General features: G+C 40.7%; 1 long non-coding RNA gene across 1 annotated transcript in view; it reads left to right on the top strand.

The window, feature by feature from the left end:
* LOC146649589 (uncharacterized) overlaps nucleotides 1–16,064 on the top strand; it is a 272,903-nt gene that overhangs the window by 129,868 nt on the left and 126,971 nt on the right. The gene's annotated exons all lie outside the window — the stretch shown is intronic.

The raw sequence follows: 16,064 nt of genomic DNA, 5'->3' as shown, positions 1-16,064 counted from the left end.
GCTTCCCAAAGTTCAGCTTTTGTCTCATCAGTCTACAGAATATTTTACAGGTAGATGTGAGACGAGTGTTTGTGACCTTTTTGGAGGCCATTTTTACCCAGTCTGTTTCTTATTGTTCTTGGAGTAATTTTGGTAGGCTGGTCACTCCTGACATCAGGCTTCCTGGTCACAGTATATATATATATAATATATATATATATATATATATATATATATAATATGACATGTCAGGATGTCATATTAATGTAATCATATAGTTAATTCTTGAAATCATCATTAATAAATGACATTTTGTATTTGCTCTGGTTTTCTTTGTCCCATGCTAAAATTAGTTTGATGATCTGACAAATATGCAAAAAAATAGGAAAGGAAGAAAATACTTTTTAAGGGCACTGAGAGTTTTTAAAAACTGAGCATATTGACATAGTGACTCTGGTTGATGTTTGTAATAAACTTTTTCACTTGTATTTTCCAAACTGTGGGGTTGTGGCTTATTTTTTTCCTTATTAAACAAATATTTAGTTTAACCTGCAACTTCAACAGGTCAACAACTTGAGTGACGCTTCAGGTCCTTATGTTTCTAGAACTCTGACTTTCTTCATCTCATTTCTGTTTTTAACACAGAAACTGCAGATTGACTTGAGTCCTTTTCCACATGATAGTGAAGAAGCAGGTCTACTCTGAGTGTCAGGCTTCTCCAACGTCAGCTCTGAGTTTGAGCACATTTACGTTTCGGTTTCCTGCCATAAAAATCCATTTGCGGAGTTTATGTCAAGTATTTCTCCGACTGTCGCTCCATAAGTGATGAAATATGGAGGATAAGTGGAGGAAGACAGTGACTGACCACAGGCACACCGCCGCAGACCAAAATGACAGAGGTCATAAAAAGCATGGATGTCAGGAAATAAAAGCAGCGTTTAAAGGACGTGCGCACGCACACACGCTTGGTAAATTACTGAGCTCTTTATGTGTTTTTCCAGCTCCAGCAGAACTTTGCTGTGGTCTCCCAAAATTTTCCTGCTGTCACTTTTAATGCAGAGGAACAATAGAGGAGCTCGTGGACCTGAGTGACATCACAGAGGCCTGACGGCAAGACCTGCTGACACAGAGGTGAGTCAGCAGGTAGACGTCAGCATGGATGACAACACATCGCAGGGATGATGCACAGCTGTAAATCAGTCCTAGGATGATGGGAAGACATGACACCCCAGGGATGGGTTACAAAAAAGACTGCAGAGCCCAGAAGTCAGAGGAGCCAGAAGCTCTTTTTGAAGAGGGTTGATGTGATTGTCACATAAACAGAGCACTCATGGGCTTGGAAATCCTGGAAAAGGCATGGAATCTGAATGTTTTCCAGGCCTGGAGACAAATGAGTAAAACTTATATTATTAAATCCTGAATTTAAACAAGACTTGTGTATAAAGCAGACACAAAGACACATGGCAGATGATCTCACATTAGCTGAAACATAAATAAAATTTAGTTTGTTCTTGCCAAACATTTTTCCAGATATTAGTATTTTTATTTCATATTGGTTTTTATTTGTTTATTTATTAATCTTAATAATTGCCATTATTATTATTATATTTATTTTTCCTCTTTTTCATTTTTTTATTTTAGTTTGTATTAAATTGGGTTTTTTTATATTTTAATATTATCATTTTATTTTAGATTTTGGTACTTTATTTTTGTTATTGTAGTTACTTTTCTATATTTATTCTTTTTTTAAATTTTATGATATGTTTATATATATATACGCTTTATGTATATATAAATTTATTGGGGATTTTGGGGGGAGGGGGGTGACTGATGTCGCGTGTGGTTAAATCTGGCTGGTTGCGTTCGGTCGGCTCCTCTCGGCTGTTTTACGTCTCCTGTGATGGAGGTTTATGGAGAAAATCCTTTGACTTGTTTAGAAAAACATAAGCTAAATGTTAAAAACAGCTGGACTCAGATCGGCACAGCGACACCACACCGCCTCTGTTGTCTGCTGCTTGGTATAAATGGCGGCGAGGCGTGGATCTGTCCCCACTCTCTGTTGTGAAACAAACAATTGTTTGATCTTGTCGAGTCACCGCACTCTCATCCCCAGACACCCAAAACATGCATTATAACATGCAGGGGGAATTCTGTGCAGGGATTGGCTGGCGGGGGTGGACAGGTATACACTCGGTGATGTGTTCAGACCACACAGAGCCGGCGTGCTCGCGCTGCAGGTCGCTGCAGTTTCCTCTTGTAAATATTTGGCGCTGTGGGGAGCTGAGGCCTCGGGTGAGCTTTAATTACAGCACAGGACTCTTTCATGTGGTGCATACCTGAGTACAGGTATTTCTGCGGGGGAGGGGGTGTTTATGAGCCTTCTTTGGTTTCACAGCAACAGCCGCGGCGCGAGCCCCTAAGGTTTCACTGACGGTGAATCCGTCTGATCCTCCAACAAACACAGACTGTTGCTGCAGGATGATGCTGTGATGTCACCACTGAATAATCGTTCCCACACCACCGAGCTCGGGTGCTCTGTCAGAGCTGCAGGAGAGGCTCACAAGGTGTCCTCTGCATTACAGGAGGGGTTAACGTGGGCAGGAACGACCTATATCTTCTCGACTATAGGACATTTCAAGTTTCGTGCACGATGACTTCCCGTTCCTTGAGCTGACCCAAAAAAAAAAAAAAAAGACAAAATTTAATTTTGTCATTTTCACCCCACAATCAAAGATTCCTGGTTTTCCATCTCTTTAATTTTTTTGTGCAGGTGGGAAAATAAAGCACCAAAACCTGCAGTTCCTTGACTGCCCACTAGAAGTGCCAACAGTGAGTAAAACTTTTCAGTAGAAATAAATATGTTTACAGCCTGATACACAAAGTGCTTGGTCTCTGTAGACCAGGGGTCACCAACCTTTTTGAAAGTGAGAGCTACTTCTTGGGTACCGATTAATGTGAAGGGCTACCAGTTTGACACACACTTCTCAAATAACAAATTTCCTCAGTTTAACTTAATTATGTGTTATCATTAATAATTAATGATATTCATCTATGTACGGACACTAATTATGTTAATTATTTTTCACCATAATTATAAAGAATGCAATTAGGAAACAAGGTAGGAAACATAAATATCAATATGCAACGCTTTATTTCTATATATCTCTGCAAGTATTTACATTTTGAAGTGATCACTTCTACAACATTTTCACTTACCACTAACAAATTTTAACAAATCATGCACTGTTACATACATTATTTTTGTATGTATGTAACATACAAAAAATCAACTTTCAAATTTTACAGAACTTTTCACCAAATTGGCAGCATTTTAAAGCAAATTGTCACATGTTACACTTAACAAACACATTTGTTTTTCAATAATTAAATTCAACTTTGACATGACACTGTAATGTTGCCACTGAGAACATCTAATATGGCTTTCTTTGTCTGTTAGTGGGAAACCTGGCATTGCATGCTGTTCACCAGTGTGTTGTAATCTGGGGTATAACTTGACACTGCAACTCTGAGTGAGTCTTGCAGATGTGCATCGGAGAGGCGTGTTCTGTGTTTGTTCTTGATGAAGTTCATGTCAGAAAAGGCTGATTCACAAAGATAGGTTGAACCAAACAGGCTGGCAACCTTCATAGCTGCTGTGCACACACCACTGTACTTTTCTGTGTCAACAAGGCACCAAAAGTTTGGTGCACCCAGATAGGCTTTGAGGTGGACGTCATTTTGCAATGTTACAATTTCGATTTCCACCTGTCCAGCATCCAAGCTGAACATTGAACTTAGTTGCTCAGCAATGCATGTTGTGTCCACATTCATGAAAGGATTGGAAACAAATGAGACACATGGCTCAAGCTGATCAAGGTCACAAAACCTGTTCTCAAACTCTTGACCAAGTCGGTTTATGACTTGAGTGTACTTTTCTGCAACTTTGTCAAAAGTCTCAGATGCAGAAGCATTGTCTTTCAGCACCATCTGCACAGAGGGAAAGTGCAGCACCTTTTTTCTCTGTAAATGCACAGAGAAAATGTTCATCTGGGCTTTAAATCCATTTAAAGCACTTATGTCAGCAACAGTCTTACCTTTGCCTTGCAGCTCACAGTTCAAATGGTTCAGTTTCCCAGTAATGTCTGTTAAAAACGCAAGGTCAAGTGTCCACTCAGTGTCCTCCAGCAGAGATGTGTCTTCCCCTTTGGATTGCATGAACTCCTTGATTTCACCCAAAAGTGACAAAAAACGAAGCAAAATCCGTCCCCTGCTGAGCCATCGGATTTCCGTATGTAGTAGCAGGTCACCATATTCAGCTGACAGCTCCTCCAATAGCACCTTGAATGTTCTGTGCTGTTTAGCTCTGGAGCGGATGCTGTTTATGATCTTCACGACGGGAGTCATGACGTGCTCGAAGCTGATCACCTTTGCGCATAACGCCTGCTGGTGAATGATGCAGTGGTAATGCATGAAGTTTGGGAACTCTGTGTCACCTTTACAGTGAGCGATGAATCCCGTATGTCGGCCGATCATAGCAGGAGCCCCGTCGGTAGTCACTGATACCAGCTTTTCCAAAGGTACCTTTTTCTTCGCGAAAAACTCCTTCACCGCGTTATAGATGTCAACTCCCTTCGTTGTTGTCTTTAGCGGCAGTAGTGTCAGAAGTTCTTCTTTTGTGGAGAAACCATCAAATACCATCCGGATAAAGACCATCAGCTGTGCTGTACTGCTGCTGTCGACGGACTCGTCACACTGGATGCTAAACCAACTGCACTTTGCCAGATCCTGATCCAACTGATCGGCCAAGTTCCCGGACATAGCCGACACTCTTCTAACAATTGTAGTTGCCCCCAGCTGGACATCAGAGAGAGTGGAGATTACATCGTTTCCATATTTCTCGTCTTTAAGCACAGTTTTTGCAATTATCATCATTGCTTCTTTGAAATACTCCCCGTCTAAAAATGCCTTCTTTTTCTTAATCATGAAATGTGTAGCTCTAAATGAGGCTTCGGTTGCTTTTTGAGAGTTTTTCACCGGTCTCGTGAAAAAAGACTGCTGTTTGCTCAAACCTGCCTTTAATTCGCGGGCCTTTTCCACTCACAGTGTGCTGCCCTTTGGGTAGTTAGCATGGTAGCTTGTGTGACACGTTCGGAAATGTCTCTCCACGTTGTGCCGCTTTGCCGTTGCCACAGTTGCCCCGCAAATGAGACACACGCATGAATCTTTCACAGTGGTAAAAAAGAACTCTTCCTCCCATTCACTGTGAAAATTATATGTTTTCTTCCTTTTTTCCGCCATGTTTTCCTCATCTCCTCACCTTTGCCTTTGCTGGTCTTCACGGCAACTGTTTCCGTGGAGACCAGCTAGCACTAAATATTAGATCATGATCTAATATTTAATAATAAAAATTTTTTTATATATTATCTCTAACAAATTAACGCCAATGCAATTGTGATTAAAAAAAAATAGCAAGGAAAAAATAAAAATAGATGCAGCTTACTGGTAAGTTGTTATGGTGAGCTATTTTTAGAACAGGCCCGCGGGCAACTCATGTGGTCCTTGCGGGCGACCTGGTGCCCGCGGGCACCGTGTTGGTGACCCCTGCTGTAGACCATTTAAAGTTTGCATTATCAGGGGTGTGGCCTCTCTGACAGGTGGATGGTGACACCGGCAGCTGTAGCTGCTAGCTTCACCTGACCTGGACCTCTGGGCTGTGTATGTGCTGTCGGAGCCTTTTTGAGCATTTTCAATGACATCATCTGACCAATAACATAGCTGCTGTGAGGTTACTGTACTAACAGACCATCTATGAAATGTGTGTCCATCTTTGATCTACAGTCTGTGTTTCAGTCACATATGAAAGTATAACTTTGATTCAAATCTGTCTCTATTGTCTGTCTGTTTATATGAAAGCTTAGATGTTTATCTGCTCCTAACTTTAACATTTGCCACGCTTCAGTAAAACTCTGCTTCCTCATACGTTCAGCACAGTTTGGTCTTCAGTTGCCGAAGTCTGTTACATGTTTTATGAGCTATAAAGTGAAGGCAAGCGCCCACCTGACTTATATGCACTCTTTTGGTTAATTTCAGAGGATGAACTCAGCACAGAGAAGGTGGATTTTATTCTGGATCTCGCAGATCTTTTTATCTCTGAGAAATTAAAAACACAGCACCTCCTCTCCTCCTATTGAGGGCGTCTTAAAATAACTGCATGCTGAGGGAGAGGCAATTAATTTTTCCACACCAACACTGAACAAAACTTTCCAGGAATTATGTAATTTCATGTGAAGGCCAGAAAGCTTGGCCTCACCTTTGCACACCGCCCCCTGATGGAGGGAGACTCACACAGCAGGTGGCTGAGAAATGAAGCTCACTGATCTGTTTTGTATAAATGACAAACACGTGCAGGCTGTGCACTAACACGACTGTAACACATGAACAAATCTGCCCACTCACGTCGTCCTCTTTCGCTTTCTCCTTGGCATCTGTTTCCTGAGTTGATTTTGGGAAATAAACTCTTGTGTTTTCAGTTGCTTGCTCATGCTTTGACTCGGGTTGAGTTGACCTGACACCGGTTTATTTTAATTATTTTAATTACGCAGATTAGACCAGAAGCTGCTCTCAGCTCAACCCTCACACAGCTTAAGTCTCCAGAAAATTCCAGCTGAGTGTTTCCTTCATGAGGTCAGGAGAGAAAACAGGACTGATGGGAAACCAGCCATCGCTCACAGGGACGGTGAGTAATCCGCTTCACCAGAGGATGAATCGACACTGACGTTAGAGGAACTGCAGCTTTTGGTTCTTTGTTTTGTGTTTTCAGAGAGCAGCAGTCAGTAAGATGAGATCAGGAGACATCATCATGTCTCCTGATCATGTGCCTCCTGACAGGCCTCCACCTCTGTGACCGACCTCTTCATGCCTTGTGTTGTTTTGACCTTTCTGTTTTTTCCTGCCCCTTCATCTTCATCTTCAGGAGTCTGAATAAGTCTGAGTAATGTGGACAATAATCACTCCTGTCAGACCTAAAAATGTTTATTTGTGTTTAAGAAGGTTTTTCTGCAGGATTTGTTGAAAATCTGGCTTCATTTTGTCATTTTAAATTAAATATGCCCAACTCTAAATTTATTATGACTTAAAAAACTGTAAATTCTAGAAGCTGAGATGCTGGAGACATCAGAGCTTTTAAAAAGTGACTCAGCTCTCTATAAAAATATTATTGAGGTCAAATAATCGATCAATCGGCTTATTTATGTTTAGATTGATATAATAGGGCAAATCCAATATGTGGAAAAATATAAGAGAAGTGTTAGTTTAGTTTCATATTTAGGAAATTCTTTAAATAATTTATTAGTGTCATATATATATATATATATATATATATATATATATATATATATATATATATATATATATATATATATATTTGGGGTGCAACGATACACAAAATTCACGGTTCGGTTCGGTTCGATACTTTGGTGTCACGGTTCGATATTTTTTCGATACAAAAAAAATGTTCATGCCTTTTTCATTTGTCATTTATTAAAATTATAAATATATATTTTAACTCAAAAGTACAGTTTTTAAATTTAACCCTAACCCTTGTGCGTGTTTTTTATTTTGACAGCGAATGCGCACCTGCGGACCACTTATGTGCAGCCCTGGTTATTTAGCTCGTCATATTGCAGCCACAGAAATTATTTTATCCATGAAACCATAAAGCTGCACTTTCTTTTTGCCTTATAGTCTGATTTGTCATAACTTCTCCGTTTTGTGGTAAGCTTTTCTTTGGCTGTCACTTCTTCACCCTGACCTGTCTTATTTGGCTCAGCAGAACTAAAATATATATCCTGCTGCTTTTACACAGGCACACACATAAGCTCAGCGATTCTCTGCGCGATCAACCTCTCACATGTTTAAGCTGCGGGAGATTTCACTTGTCATGTTTGCATAGTAAGCTAACAATTAATAAGACGATGTCAGAGGAATTGGTGCACAAATTATCATCACTCACAGATCAGTGCTGTCGCTCTCTATACACAGTTCACGCGATTGCAAAGTGAAAGCAAAAAAACAAGCGCAAATTCAAACGCGATTTCAATATGTCACATATTGACAGTGGCTCACCGATGCCAATGACATAATTACCCAGCTACATTTCCGAAAGAATGCAAAAGCATTGACATATATTTTTCCTTCCTACAATAGCCCGACGGGCAGGGAAGAGATAGATTTTGGTAGCCCGACTGAAAAAATCGCTAGCCCCGGGACGTCGGGCTAGCGATATTGCGAGCCCTGTATCTGATTGAGGAATCACTCATCTTTGGAAAAGAGAGTTTATTACAGAGAAATGTCTCTTTCCAAAATAAAAGCTATACTATCCGCTTCTTCTGGGCTATATTCTCAGCAGCATAAGGAGAATCATGTGCTAACAGCTGTCTAAATGACTCGGCTAAAGTTAGTAGCATGCTTGTTGTTTTTGTCTTTGCACTAGGATGATGTCGGCGTAAATGTGCAGTCATATTCGTTGTGTTCCCACTAGTGCTTTCAGGTTAATCTCGTTGAAATGACCTTAACGCCACAACACGGCAAATCTCCGTTAACGAGCTACCGCCGATTGCCCCGTGCATGGGGCTAGACGGCCAACACGTTAACGAGCTAACTGCGCTAACACACTAGTTCCCACCCATGTAATTGAGCATTGCATGGCACATCCAACATACTGTTTTACTTTAGTCCATGACTTGCTTACCTTCAGGGTCATACGTCACATGAAAACCAAAATAATTCCAAACGCCAGATCTGAATGAGGTTGGGGGAGGTCCATGTTGCAACTTCTGTCTTGCTAGCTTGCCCTGCGCTCTTCCTTCTGACTATGCTGTCTGTGTTGAGCGCTCAGTGGATCTGCGCTCGACAGTGCAGCCTAGGCGGAGTAGTCGAACGCAGATTCACTGAGCGCTCAACACAGACAGCATCGTCAGAAGGAAAGTTGATAAAATAAATTACAAATGTTGTATTGTTCGATACATATGCGTACCAAACCGAAAGCACTGTATCGAACGGTTCAATATCGATACGAATATCGTTGCACCCCTAATATATATATATATATATATATATATATATATATATATATATATATATATATATATATATGTGTGTGTGTGTGTGTGTGTGTGTGTGTATATATATACATTAGTGTTATATGTAACAGCGTATATTACATTTAATACGTTAATGTGCGCATTTGTTTTCTCTTTAGTTTTTTTAATTTTTAAATGAAATTTCTAAACATCTATGCAAAAATCAACATCAACAGATTTGTCTTAGTTTGATTATTTTTTTAAAAAATATTTCTTCATCCATTTGCCCTGTCACATTTTATATGACTGATGCTGTTTCAAGGGGAGGATTATATTGTTTTTACTTGTTCTTATTATGCAGTATATATTATATCCATGATAAAGATTTTTTTAAAAAGATTAAATCAAGTCACTTTAACCCTATCTGGGTTCCTGGGTCGGTAATCAGGAACCCAGTTTTCAGTTTGGACTCTTGTCAGTGTTTAGTTTCTAAGTGCTTCCTGTTTTATTGCGTTAGCCTTTTGTCTGTGTGCATTATGTTCAGTTCTTCTTACCATGTCTCATTGGTCAGATCCAATTCAGCTGTGTTCTTACCTGATCATCCACTGTATTTAAGCCCTCAGTTTTTCTCATTTCGTCATCGTCTATTCAGTGAGTGCGTTTCCAGTTCAGTTACATTCAGACCAGTCGTTCATGTTCATTTCTCTCAGTTCTGTTAATAAACACTGTATTCATCTTCAACCAGCCTGCAAGACCTGTGTTTGGGTCCTTTCTTCCCTTTCTCCTCGTCCACGCAGTGACCATGACAAACCCCTTTAAGATCTTTTATCCTTATTGTCATTTCAAAACTTTGAAACAGCATCATCCTCTAATACAGTATTTCCCAACCTTTTGGAGCCACAGCACATATTTCACATTAGAGAAATCACACGGCACACCACCAAACAAAATCGTCACAAAAAGCATACTGATCATTTTTCCCCGCACACCAGGTATACTGTTTTACTGGCAGTTGGCAACCCATTTAATTAGAGCAGGTAGTTGTACTGCCCTCTAGTGGAAGAGAATAGTTGTTCTGCCCGTTACTCAAGCCAGTCACTCAGTATCAGGTGGAACCAGATAATCTTCCATGGCACACCTGATCGGCAAGCCTGTGTGCCGCTGCACAGTGGTTGGGAAACACTGCTCTCATATGACCTAAAATGATTTTTTTTTAAACAATAAAGGTTTGAACTGTATTGCACATTGTTCTGTTTCCTCATAGTGAGTGTTGTTAAAACCTAAAAACTCTACAGATAAACGTTGAGCTCAGGCTGAGAAAAGCTTTATTCTCCCTCAGTGTGAACATCACGTTAATCTAATGAACAAACTGGAAACTGTGGCCCCTCAGAGTTAAAGCGTAAAGGATGTTTTCAGCAGCTGCTGGTCCTGAGAGGCCGTGGTTAAACAAACAGGTGTGTGAGGTGAAGACATTTCTTTAAATAGAAAACAGGATCTGCTCGAGTCTGTTTGGACTTGATGGGAAACACATCTGGGCAGTGGTGGTGACCCTTTACCTCGAATGTCCCACGAGGTTAAAACCCCTAAAAATAGACAGTCTGTGTTTGTGTCCTGCTGTCGGTGAGGAGGGTTTAATGAAGCGAGGTCAGTTACAGGAACCTGCCGACGGACAAAAAGGTTCAAGGGAACAAAAAGCATCCGAGACATTCCCATAAACCAGAGACGGGCCAGACACTGCCTGGCTCATTTCCTTTCAGAGTAACACTGGCCTTAAGGGTCACGGAGTGAACTGAAAAACTAATGATGAACTGATGGGAAGGAAATAAAAGGGTAAAAAAGTAACAGGTAAAGTATATAATTAATAATAATAAAAGGTTAATATTAATTAAAGGTGCTGAGGGATGTGGAAGGTAAAAATACAAAAACTAAAAATGAGGACGGTGATGCAAAACACCAAGGAAAGGGACAATAAGTCACAGGTGAACCAGGATCTAACAACACAGACAACTACACAAGGGGATACCTTTCAAAATAAAACAGGAAGAAACAGAGAGGCATAACAAAAAAGGAACAAAAAAACAAAACAATAAAAACGCCAAAAAAAGACAGCAGAAACAAGAACAGAAAGTGGTTCACAACATGGTCACTCATGTCATCTAACAGTGGCTAACAGCAGCTAACAACTACAAAAACAGCAGTGCTTACTGAGAGAAAGGTTCAGGATGCCCTCAACAACCCACCTCAGTATTGCTGTCATTAGACAACAGTCACTGAGTCACGGACTCATGGACAGTAAGTAAAGGTACTCACTACAGATTTTAAGGTGACTCTGGTAAAAGCATAAAATACTGTAAAGTATTTAATTAACCATATGTGCTTTTTTTCTTGATTTATTGCTAAGTGTTGATGTTATTAAAATATCTTAAAATTCAGTGAGTACAGTCTAAATGTTTCTGACCTATTGGCTGACTAAAACATGTTTGTCCTACAGCACTCGCCGTAGCATCACACAGGCGGGAGAACACGGTGCAACTTTTCCACAATGGAACAGCAGTGTACTTGATGACATGATGACATCACAGCTCAGCTCCACATGTTTTTACTGCCCTGACCCTACCTCCCTATCCCCGCCCCTACCTGCAATTTCATTAATAATATTTACAATGGAAATTTCACATGATACACATAATTGTGAGTTTTAGTTTTAGAAAGGTTGCAGTAATGACTGGACTGCTGTGTTCATTATATATCATATATAGGTGTGCCATATAAACTGATTATTCTATTAATCTGGTTTTTAAGATCTAAAGAACACTTCCCTGCCTTTATCTTACCAGTTTCATTGGGTTTAATGATTTTCATACAGTAACATGACTGAAACACAAACTTCATCTCTCTAAATAAAGATATTGTACATGTATGCACAGCTCACGCTGCTCACTGAATAGCAACAAATGATGTGAGAGTGAGTTATATTTTTGTTTTAGTATACAACCCAAACTTAGAAGAGACGGCTGATGTTTGGAAGAGAATTGAATACGCCTGTGTAGCACTTATATAACCATATGTCTGTGGAAAGGTTTCCTTTACCTGATTCGTGCTTCCTTCAGCGGTGACAGAAGCAATCTGAAGTTCGTGTCGCTGTCGGGCTGTTGCCACAGAAGGCCAACGGTTGCCAAGAGCAAATGTTCAAGATGTTTCTGTCTGCAGTGACGTGAGGCAAAAGGTCATTATGTCACTGATTTCTCCAAACCCACACAGGAAAACATCAGCACAGCGTCCAGCCCCAAGACCTCCACAAGGAACGATGAAGACTGAGGACAGATACAGTAAATCTACATTTCAGTCATTCATATGAAACCAGCAGGTTTTAAACAATAAACACATTTCTCATCATGGATTTTCTTGGTGGAATGTGTCAGGTGTTTGATATTTAACATTCGAAGCTCTGATTTTGTGATAATTAGCAGGTTTTTATCCCATTAAAAACATTAAAAGCATCTCATTGTGAGTCAGTGAAATCTTCCACATCTGTAATCCAGATGTTTGATCAGACTGAGATGAATCCACTGTTTATCAAGTATCACACAGTCACCAGTACATCAGCATGTTTCAACGAAGCAAAGGAAACTTTGGTTGTGAAATGATGAATGATGAGCTTTTTCTAAAGATGAATACTAATAAAGGTCAGGTCATACAAAGGGACCACAAACAGCTGAGAGGACTTAAGCTGACCAATCAGGACTTCTGATGTTCTGACAGAGTAGATTTGAGATTAACATCTACTCCAGCATCATGCTAAAAGAAGCGCTGATGCACCTTTCCTAGGTGTGAAAGAGAAACTAGCTGCTCTGATCACGGCTCGGTCCACTGACCTCAGGCTCACACTAGAGTGAAGTTCAGGTGAGACGTAGGTCAGGGTGTAGCTCAGGGTGTAGGGCAGGGCTTGGAATTTAAGCCGGTGTCCTGTCTGTGAATCTGTGTTTATGTGTGTGTGTTCTGGGTGGTATAATAAACACTGACACATCTTCCCGAGAGTCTGGGGGCTTTGAAGAGGCTGTTTTTGACCTTAAATAGACCTCCATCCATGCCTCCGTCTGGACTCGGAGGGTGCAGGTATCCCAATGCAGCCTGGATCCACATTTAGATTTACAATCACTGGCCTTTGTTTGTACTTGCACTTCCTGATGAGCCTTTTTCCAAATAAATGGATTCTGTGGAAAGCAGCTCAGAACGCCTGCACCAACTGGAAAATTCCTCAGAGCAGAGGCCAATTTTGGTGCTTTGTTTGTCAGTTTTTTAGCAGATGTAGAAGGAGGTGAAGATACTGCACTGTGGTTTATTTACCGGCTTTTCTGAGGGAAAAGGAAGAATCTACAATCTCTGAGTAAAAGATAACAAGTGTAAACAGGTTGCATGAGCTCAAGTTTACAAAGTCAAAGGAGTGTTCAAAGGAAACCTGACAGGAACTCCTGATTTGGGATTGTAGGAATAAAAGAAGGTCACACAGGTGCAAAAAGAGCTGTTCTGCATGTTTTTGACAGGTTTTAACCATAAATGTGTTCAGTTTTAGACCAACGTTCCCACAAATAACACATTCAACCTTTTTCACTCATCTATAAATGTATAGTTTAGGGAAGATTTTTAGGAATCAAACTCATATAAAGTGCTTAACAACTCGAGTCTGTGTAATCATGTTCAGAGCAATTCAGCCAGATCTGGGTGGATGGGGTTTTTTACATTTATTTCTTAGAGTTCATTCCAAAGACCCAGTTATGGATGTTGGTTACTGTGGCTTTGCCAGATTTGCAAAATTTTAGCTTTCCGTAGTAAAAAAAACAATAGGAATTGGGAGTAAGAAGGTTTGAAATACAATAGCCATCTTGGGGGGGGGAAACAAAACACCAAAACACTTAATTTGCAATTTCTGATCTTAAAAAAAAAAAGAAATAAAAACAAAACAGATCTTTCAAACAGGAGATAAGTTACAGACATCAACCATGGAGTTTCTTCGGGTAGACCGCAAAGTCAAACTCAAACCCAGGCCACATCAGCCCATGGGTCAGATAATTAACCTCTGCTTTAAGCTACGTTAGCCTCTCAGCTGCAGCCCCTGCAGGCCACTTTGCAACCCCCCCTCCTCACACTGTCCCAGGGTCGTATCTGCTCTCCTTGATGGGTTCCATGTATGAAAGTGGACGGGCTGGTTTGCAGTGCAGGTGTAAATAGAGTAAATTGAAAAAACAGGAAAGTGAAGTGTTGTTCCTCCATATGTTATCCATCTTAAAGCCTCCTGGGAGACTCGAGTGGCGACCCTGAGAGCGGTGAGATGAGCATAAATCTCATGGCTGAGCCGAGGATTTTGGTGACACTCGTGAGCTTCGTGCAGCAGCCAGGCTTGTGCTTTAAAGCTTCTATTCCAGCTGCTTGGAGGAACGTTCTCACGCGTCACCAACAGCTGGATGGGAATCAGGAAAAACAAACAGTCATTGCCAACGAGATTTGCTATCTTTCCTGTCCTCTGACAGGTGGAGCATTGACATCTAACTCCATCTTTCTGAAGGCCTGTTTGGCTTTTCTCGAAGCTGCTCTGTTTTGTTTTCCAGAGGAAAGTTCACACTGGCTCAGAGTCGGCCATGTGCAGATGGAGCTGTGAGAACAGACCCTGCAAACAAAAAACTGAAATCTGCCTCATTATTTCACTGCTGATCAGCAGTGTCTCTAGTTTTGGTTCTCAAAGAGACAAAAACACATCAGTCTTCACTGGACCAACGTAATAAACCTCTGGGGATATTTCAGAATATTTTGTGGGTCACCTTTTAGAAAATATTTTGTTATTACAGGACATAAAAGGTCTAAATCAGCGGGGCAGATGGTTAAATGATCTTTGACCCTCCTAACTTGAAATTCTGTGTGACATCTGAGGTCAGCATGTGAAGGTGAATTCACAGCAAGCTAAACATAGACTGTACATAAATGATAGAAGCGGCCACAGTGAAGTCACTCATTAGTTTCTAGATATTTGAAGCTTCAGCCTCAGCAGTAAGTGCCCATATTTAGATGAAAATCTCTAAAATAGTTTTGACTTATTGCAGTTTTTTCTCATGTTTGCTTCCATCAGATTTCCTCCATTTATCTTTGGCTGATTTTGTGTTTTTGACATGGTCTGGGTGAGTGGCTGGAAATTTCCAACAGGTTCCTGAGCTTCCTTGGTCCTGCCCATGTGGCCCCTCTCTCACCTGGAGCTGATTGAGGCAATTAGGCTGGGAGATTTAAGCTCCATGTTGATGTCCATTCCTCGCCAGTTTGTCAACAACTCTATGTTGGTAAGCAGGCCTCATGTTTCATATCTTCTATTACTTACGTTGTTGTCTTGTAAGTAATCCATTTAAAGACTCCTTTGACCCAAAGGTTACGAGTGATTCATATATGAAATGTTAAGAAAACCACTTTTGTACTTATTTTTACAGACTATTTATTAAACTGTGATTTTGTACGAAATAAAGAAATGAATGTGGCTATGTCTTGTTTTGGGAGGGAGGGGGGGTTGTCCCAGAACCTCCACGGCTCAGAGCTCCTCATCTCTTGGAATCTGGCTCACCTACCCGCTCTCTGGAAATCTCTCACCTGCCTGTCATCCCACTATCTCGGAACCAACAGAACTCAGGTCAGCCATTTCACACCATCAAACTCCCTCAGACCTACACCGCCTCTCCCTCAATGCATCTATCACTCTTCCAGCAAAGTAAACTGGGAAAAACTATTATACTCACCTTTTCTGGAACTCACCGCTAGCTGCATTCTAATTCCATTCCCTTCTCTCCCCAGTGCGACCATAAGTACCAGTCACACTCCCACTGCCTTCCCGGTCTGGTTTCCCTGTTTTGCCACAGCCACGTTACCAAGCCACTGTATATTTTGTCACTGCCAAGTTTTAGTTGTGTTAGTTAAATAAACATTGTTAAATCATTACATCTGCCTCTGCTCTGGGTTTCTGCACTTGAG

Source organism: Rhamphochromis longiceps, linkage group LG17, assembly GCF_057381845.1.
Source record: "Rhamphochromis longiceps isolate RC_006_pf linkage group LG17, R_longiceps_female_GT1.1, whole genome shotgun sequence".
NCBI lineage: Eukaryota > Metazoa > Chordata > Actinopteri > Cichliformes > Cichlidae > Rhamphochromis > Rhamphochromis longiceps.
Note: the sequence above shows the minus strand (reverse complement) of the source record. Positions and strands in the feature narration are given on the sequence as shown.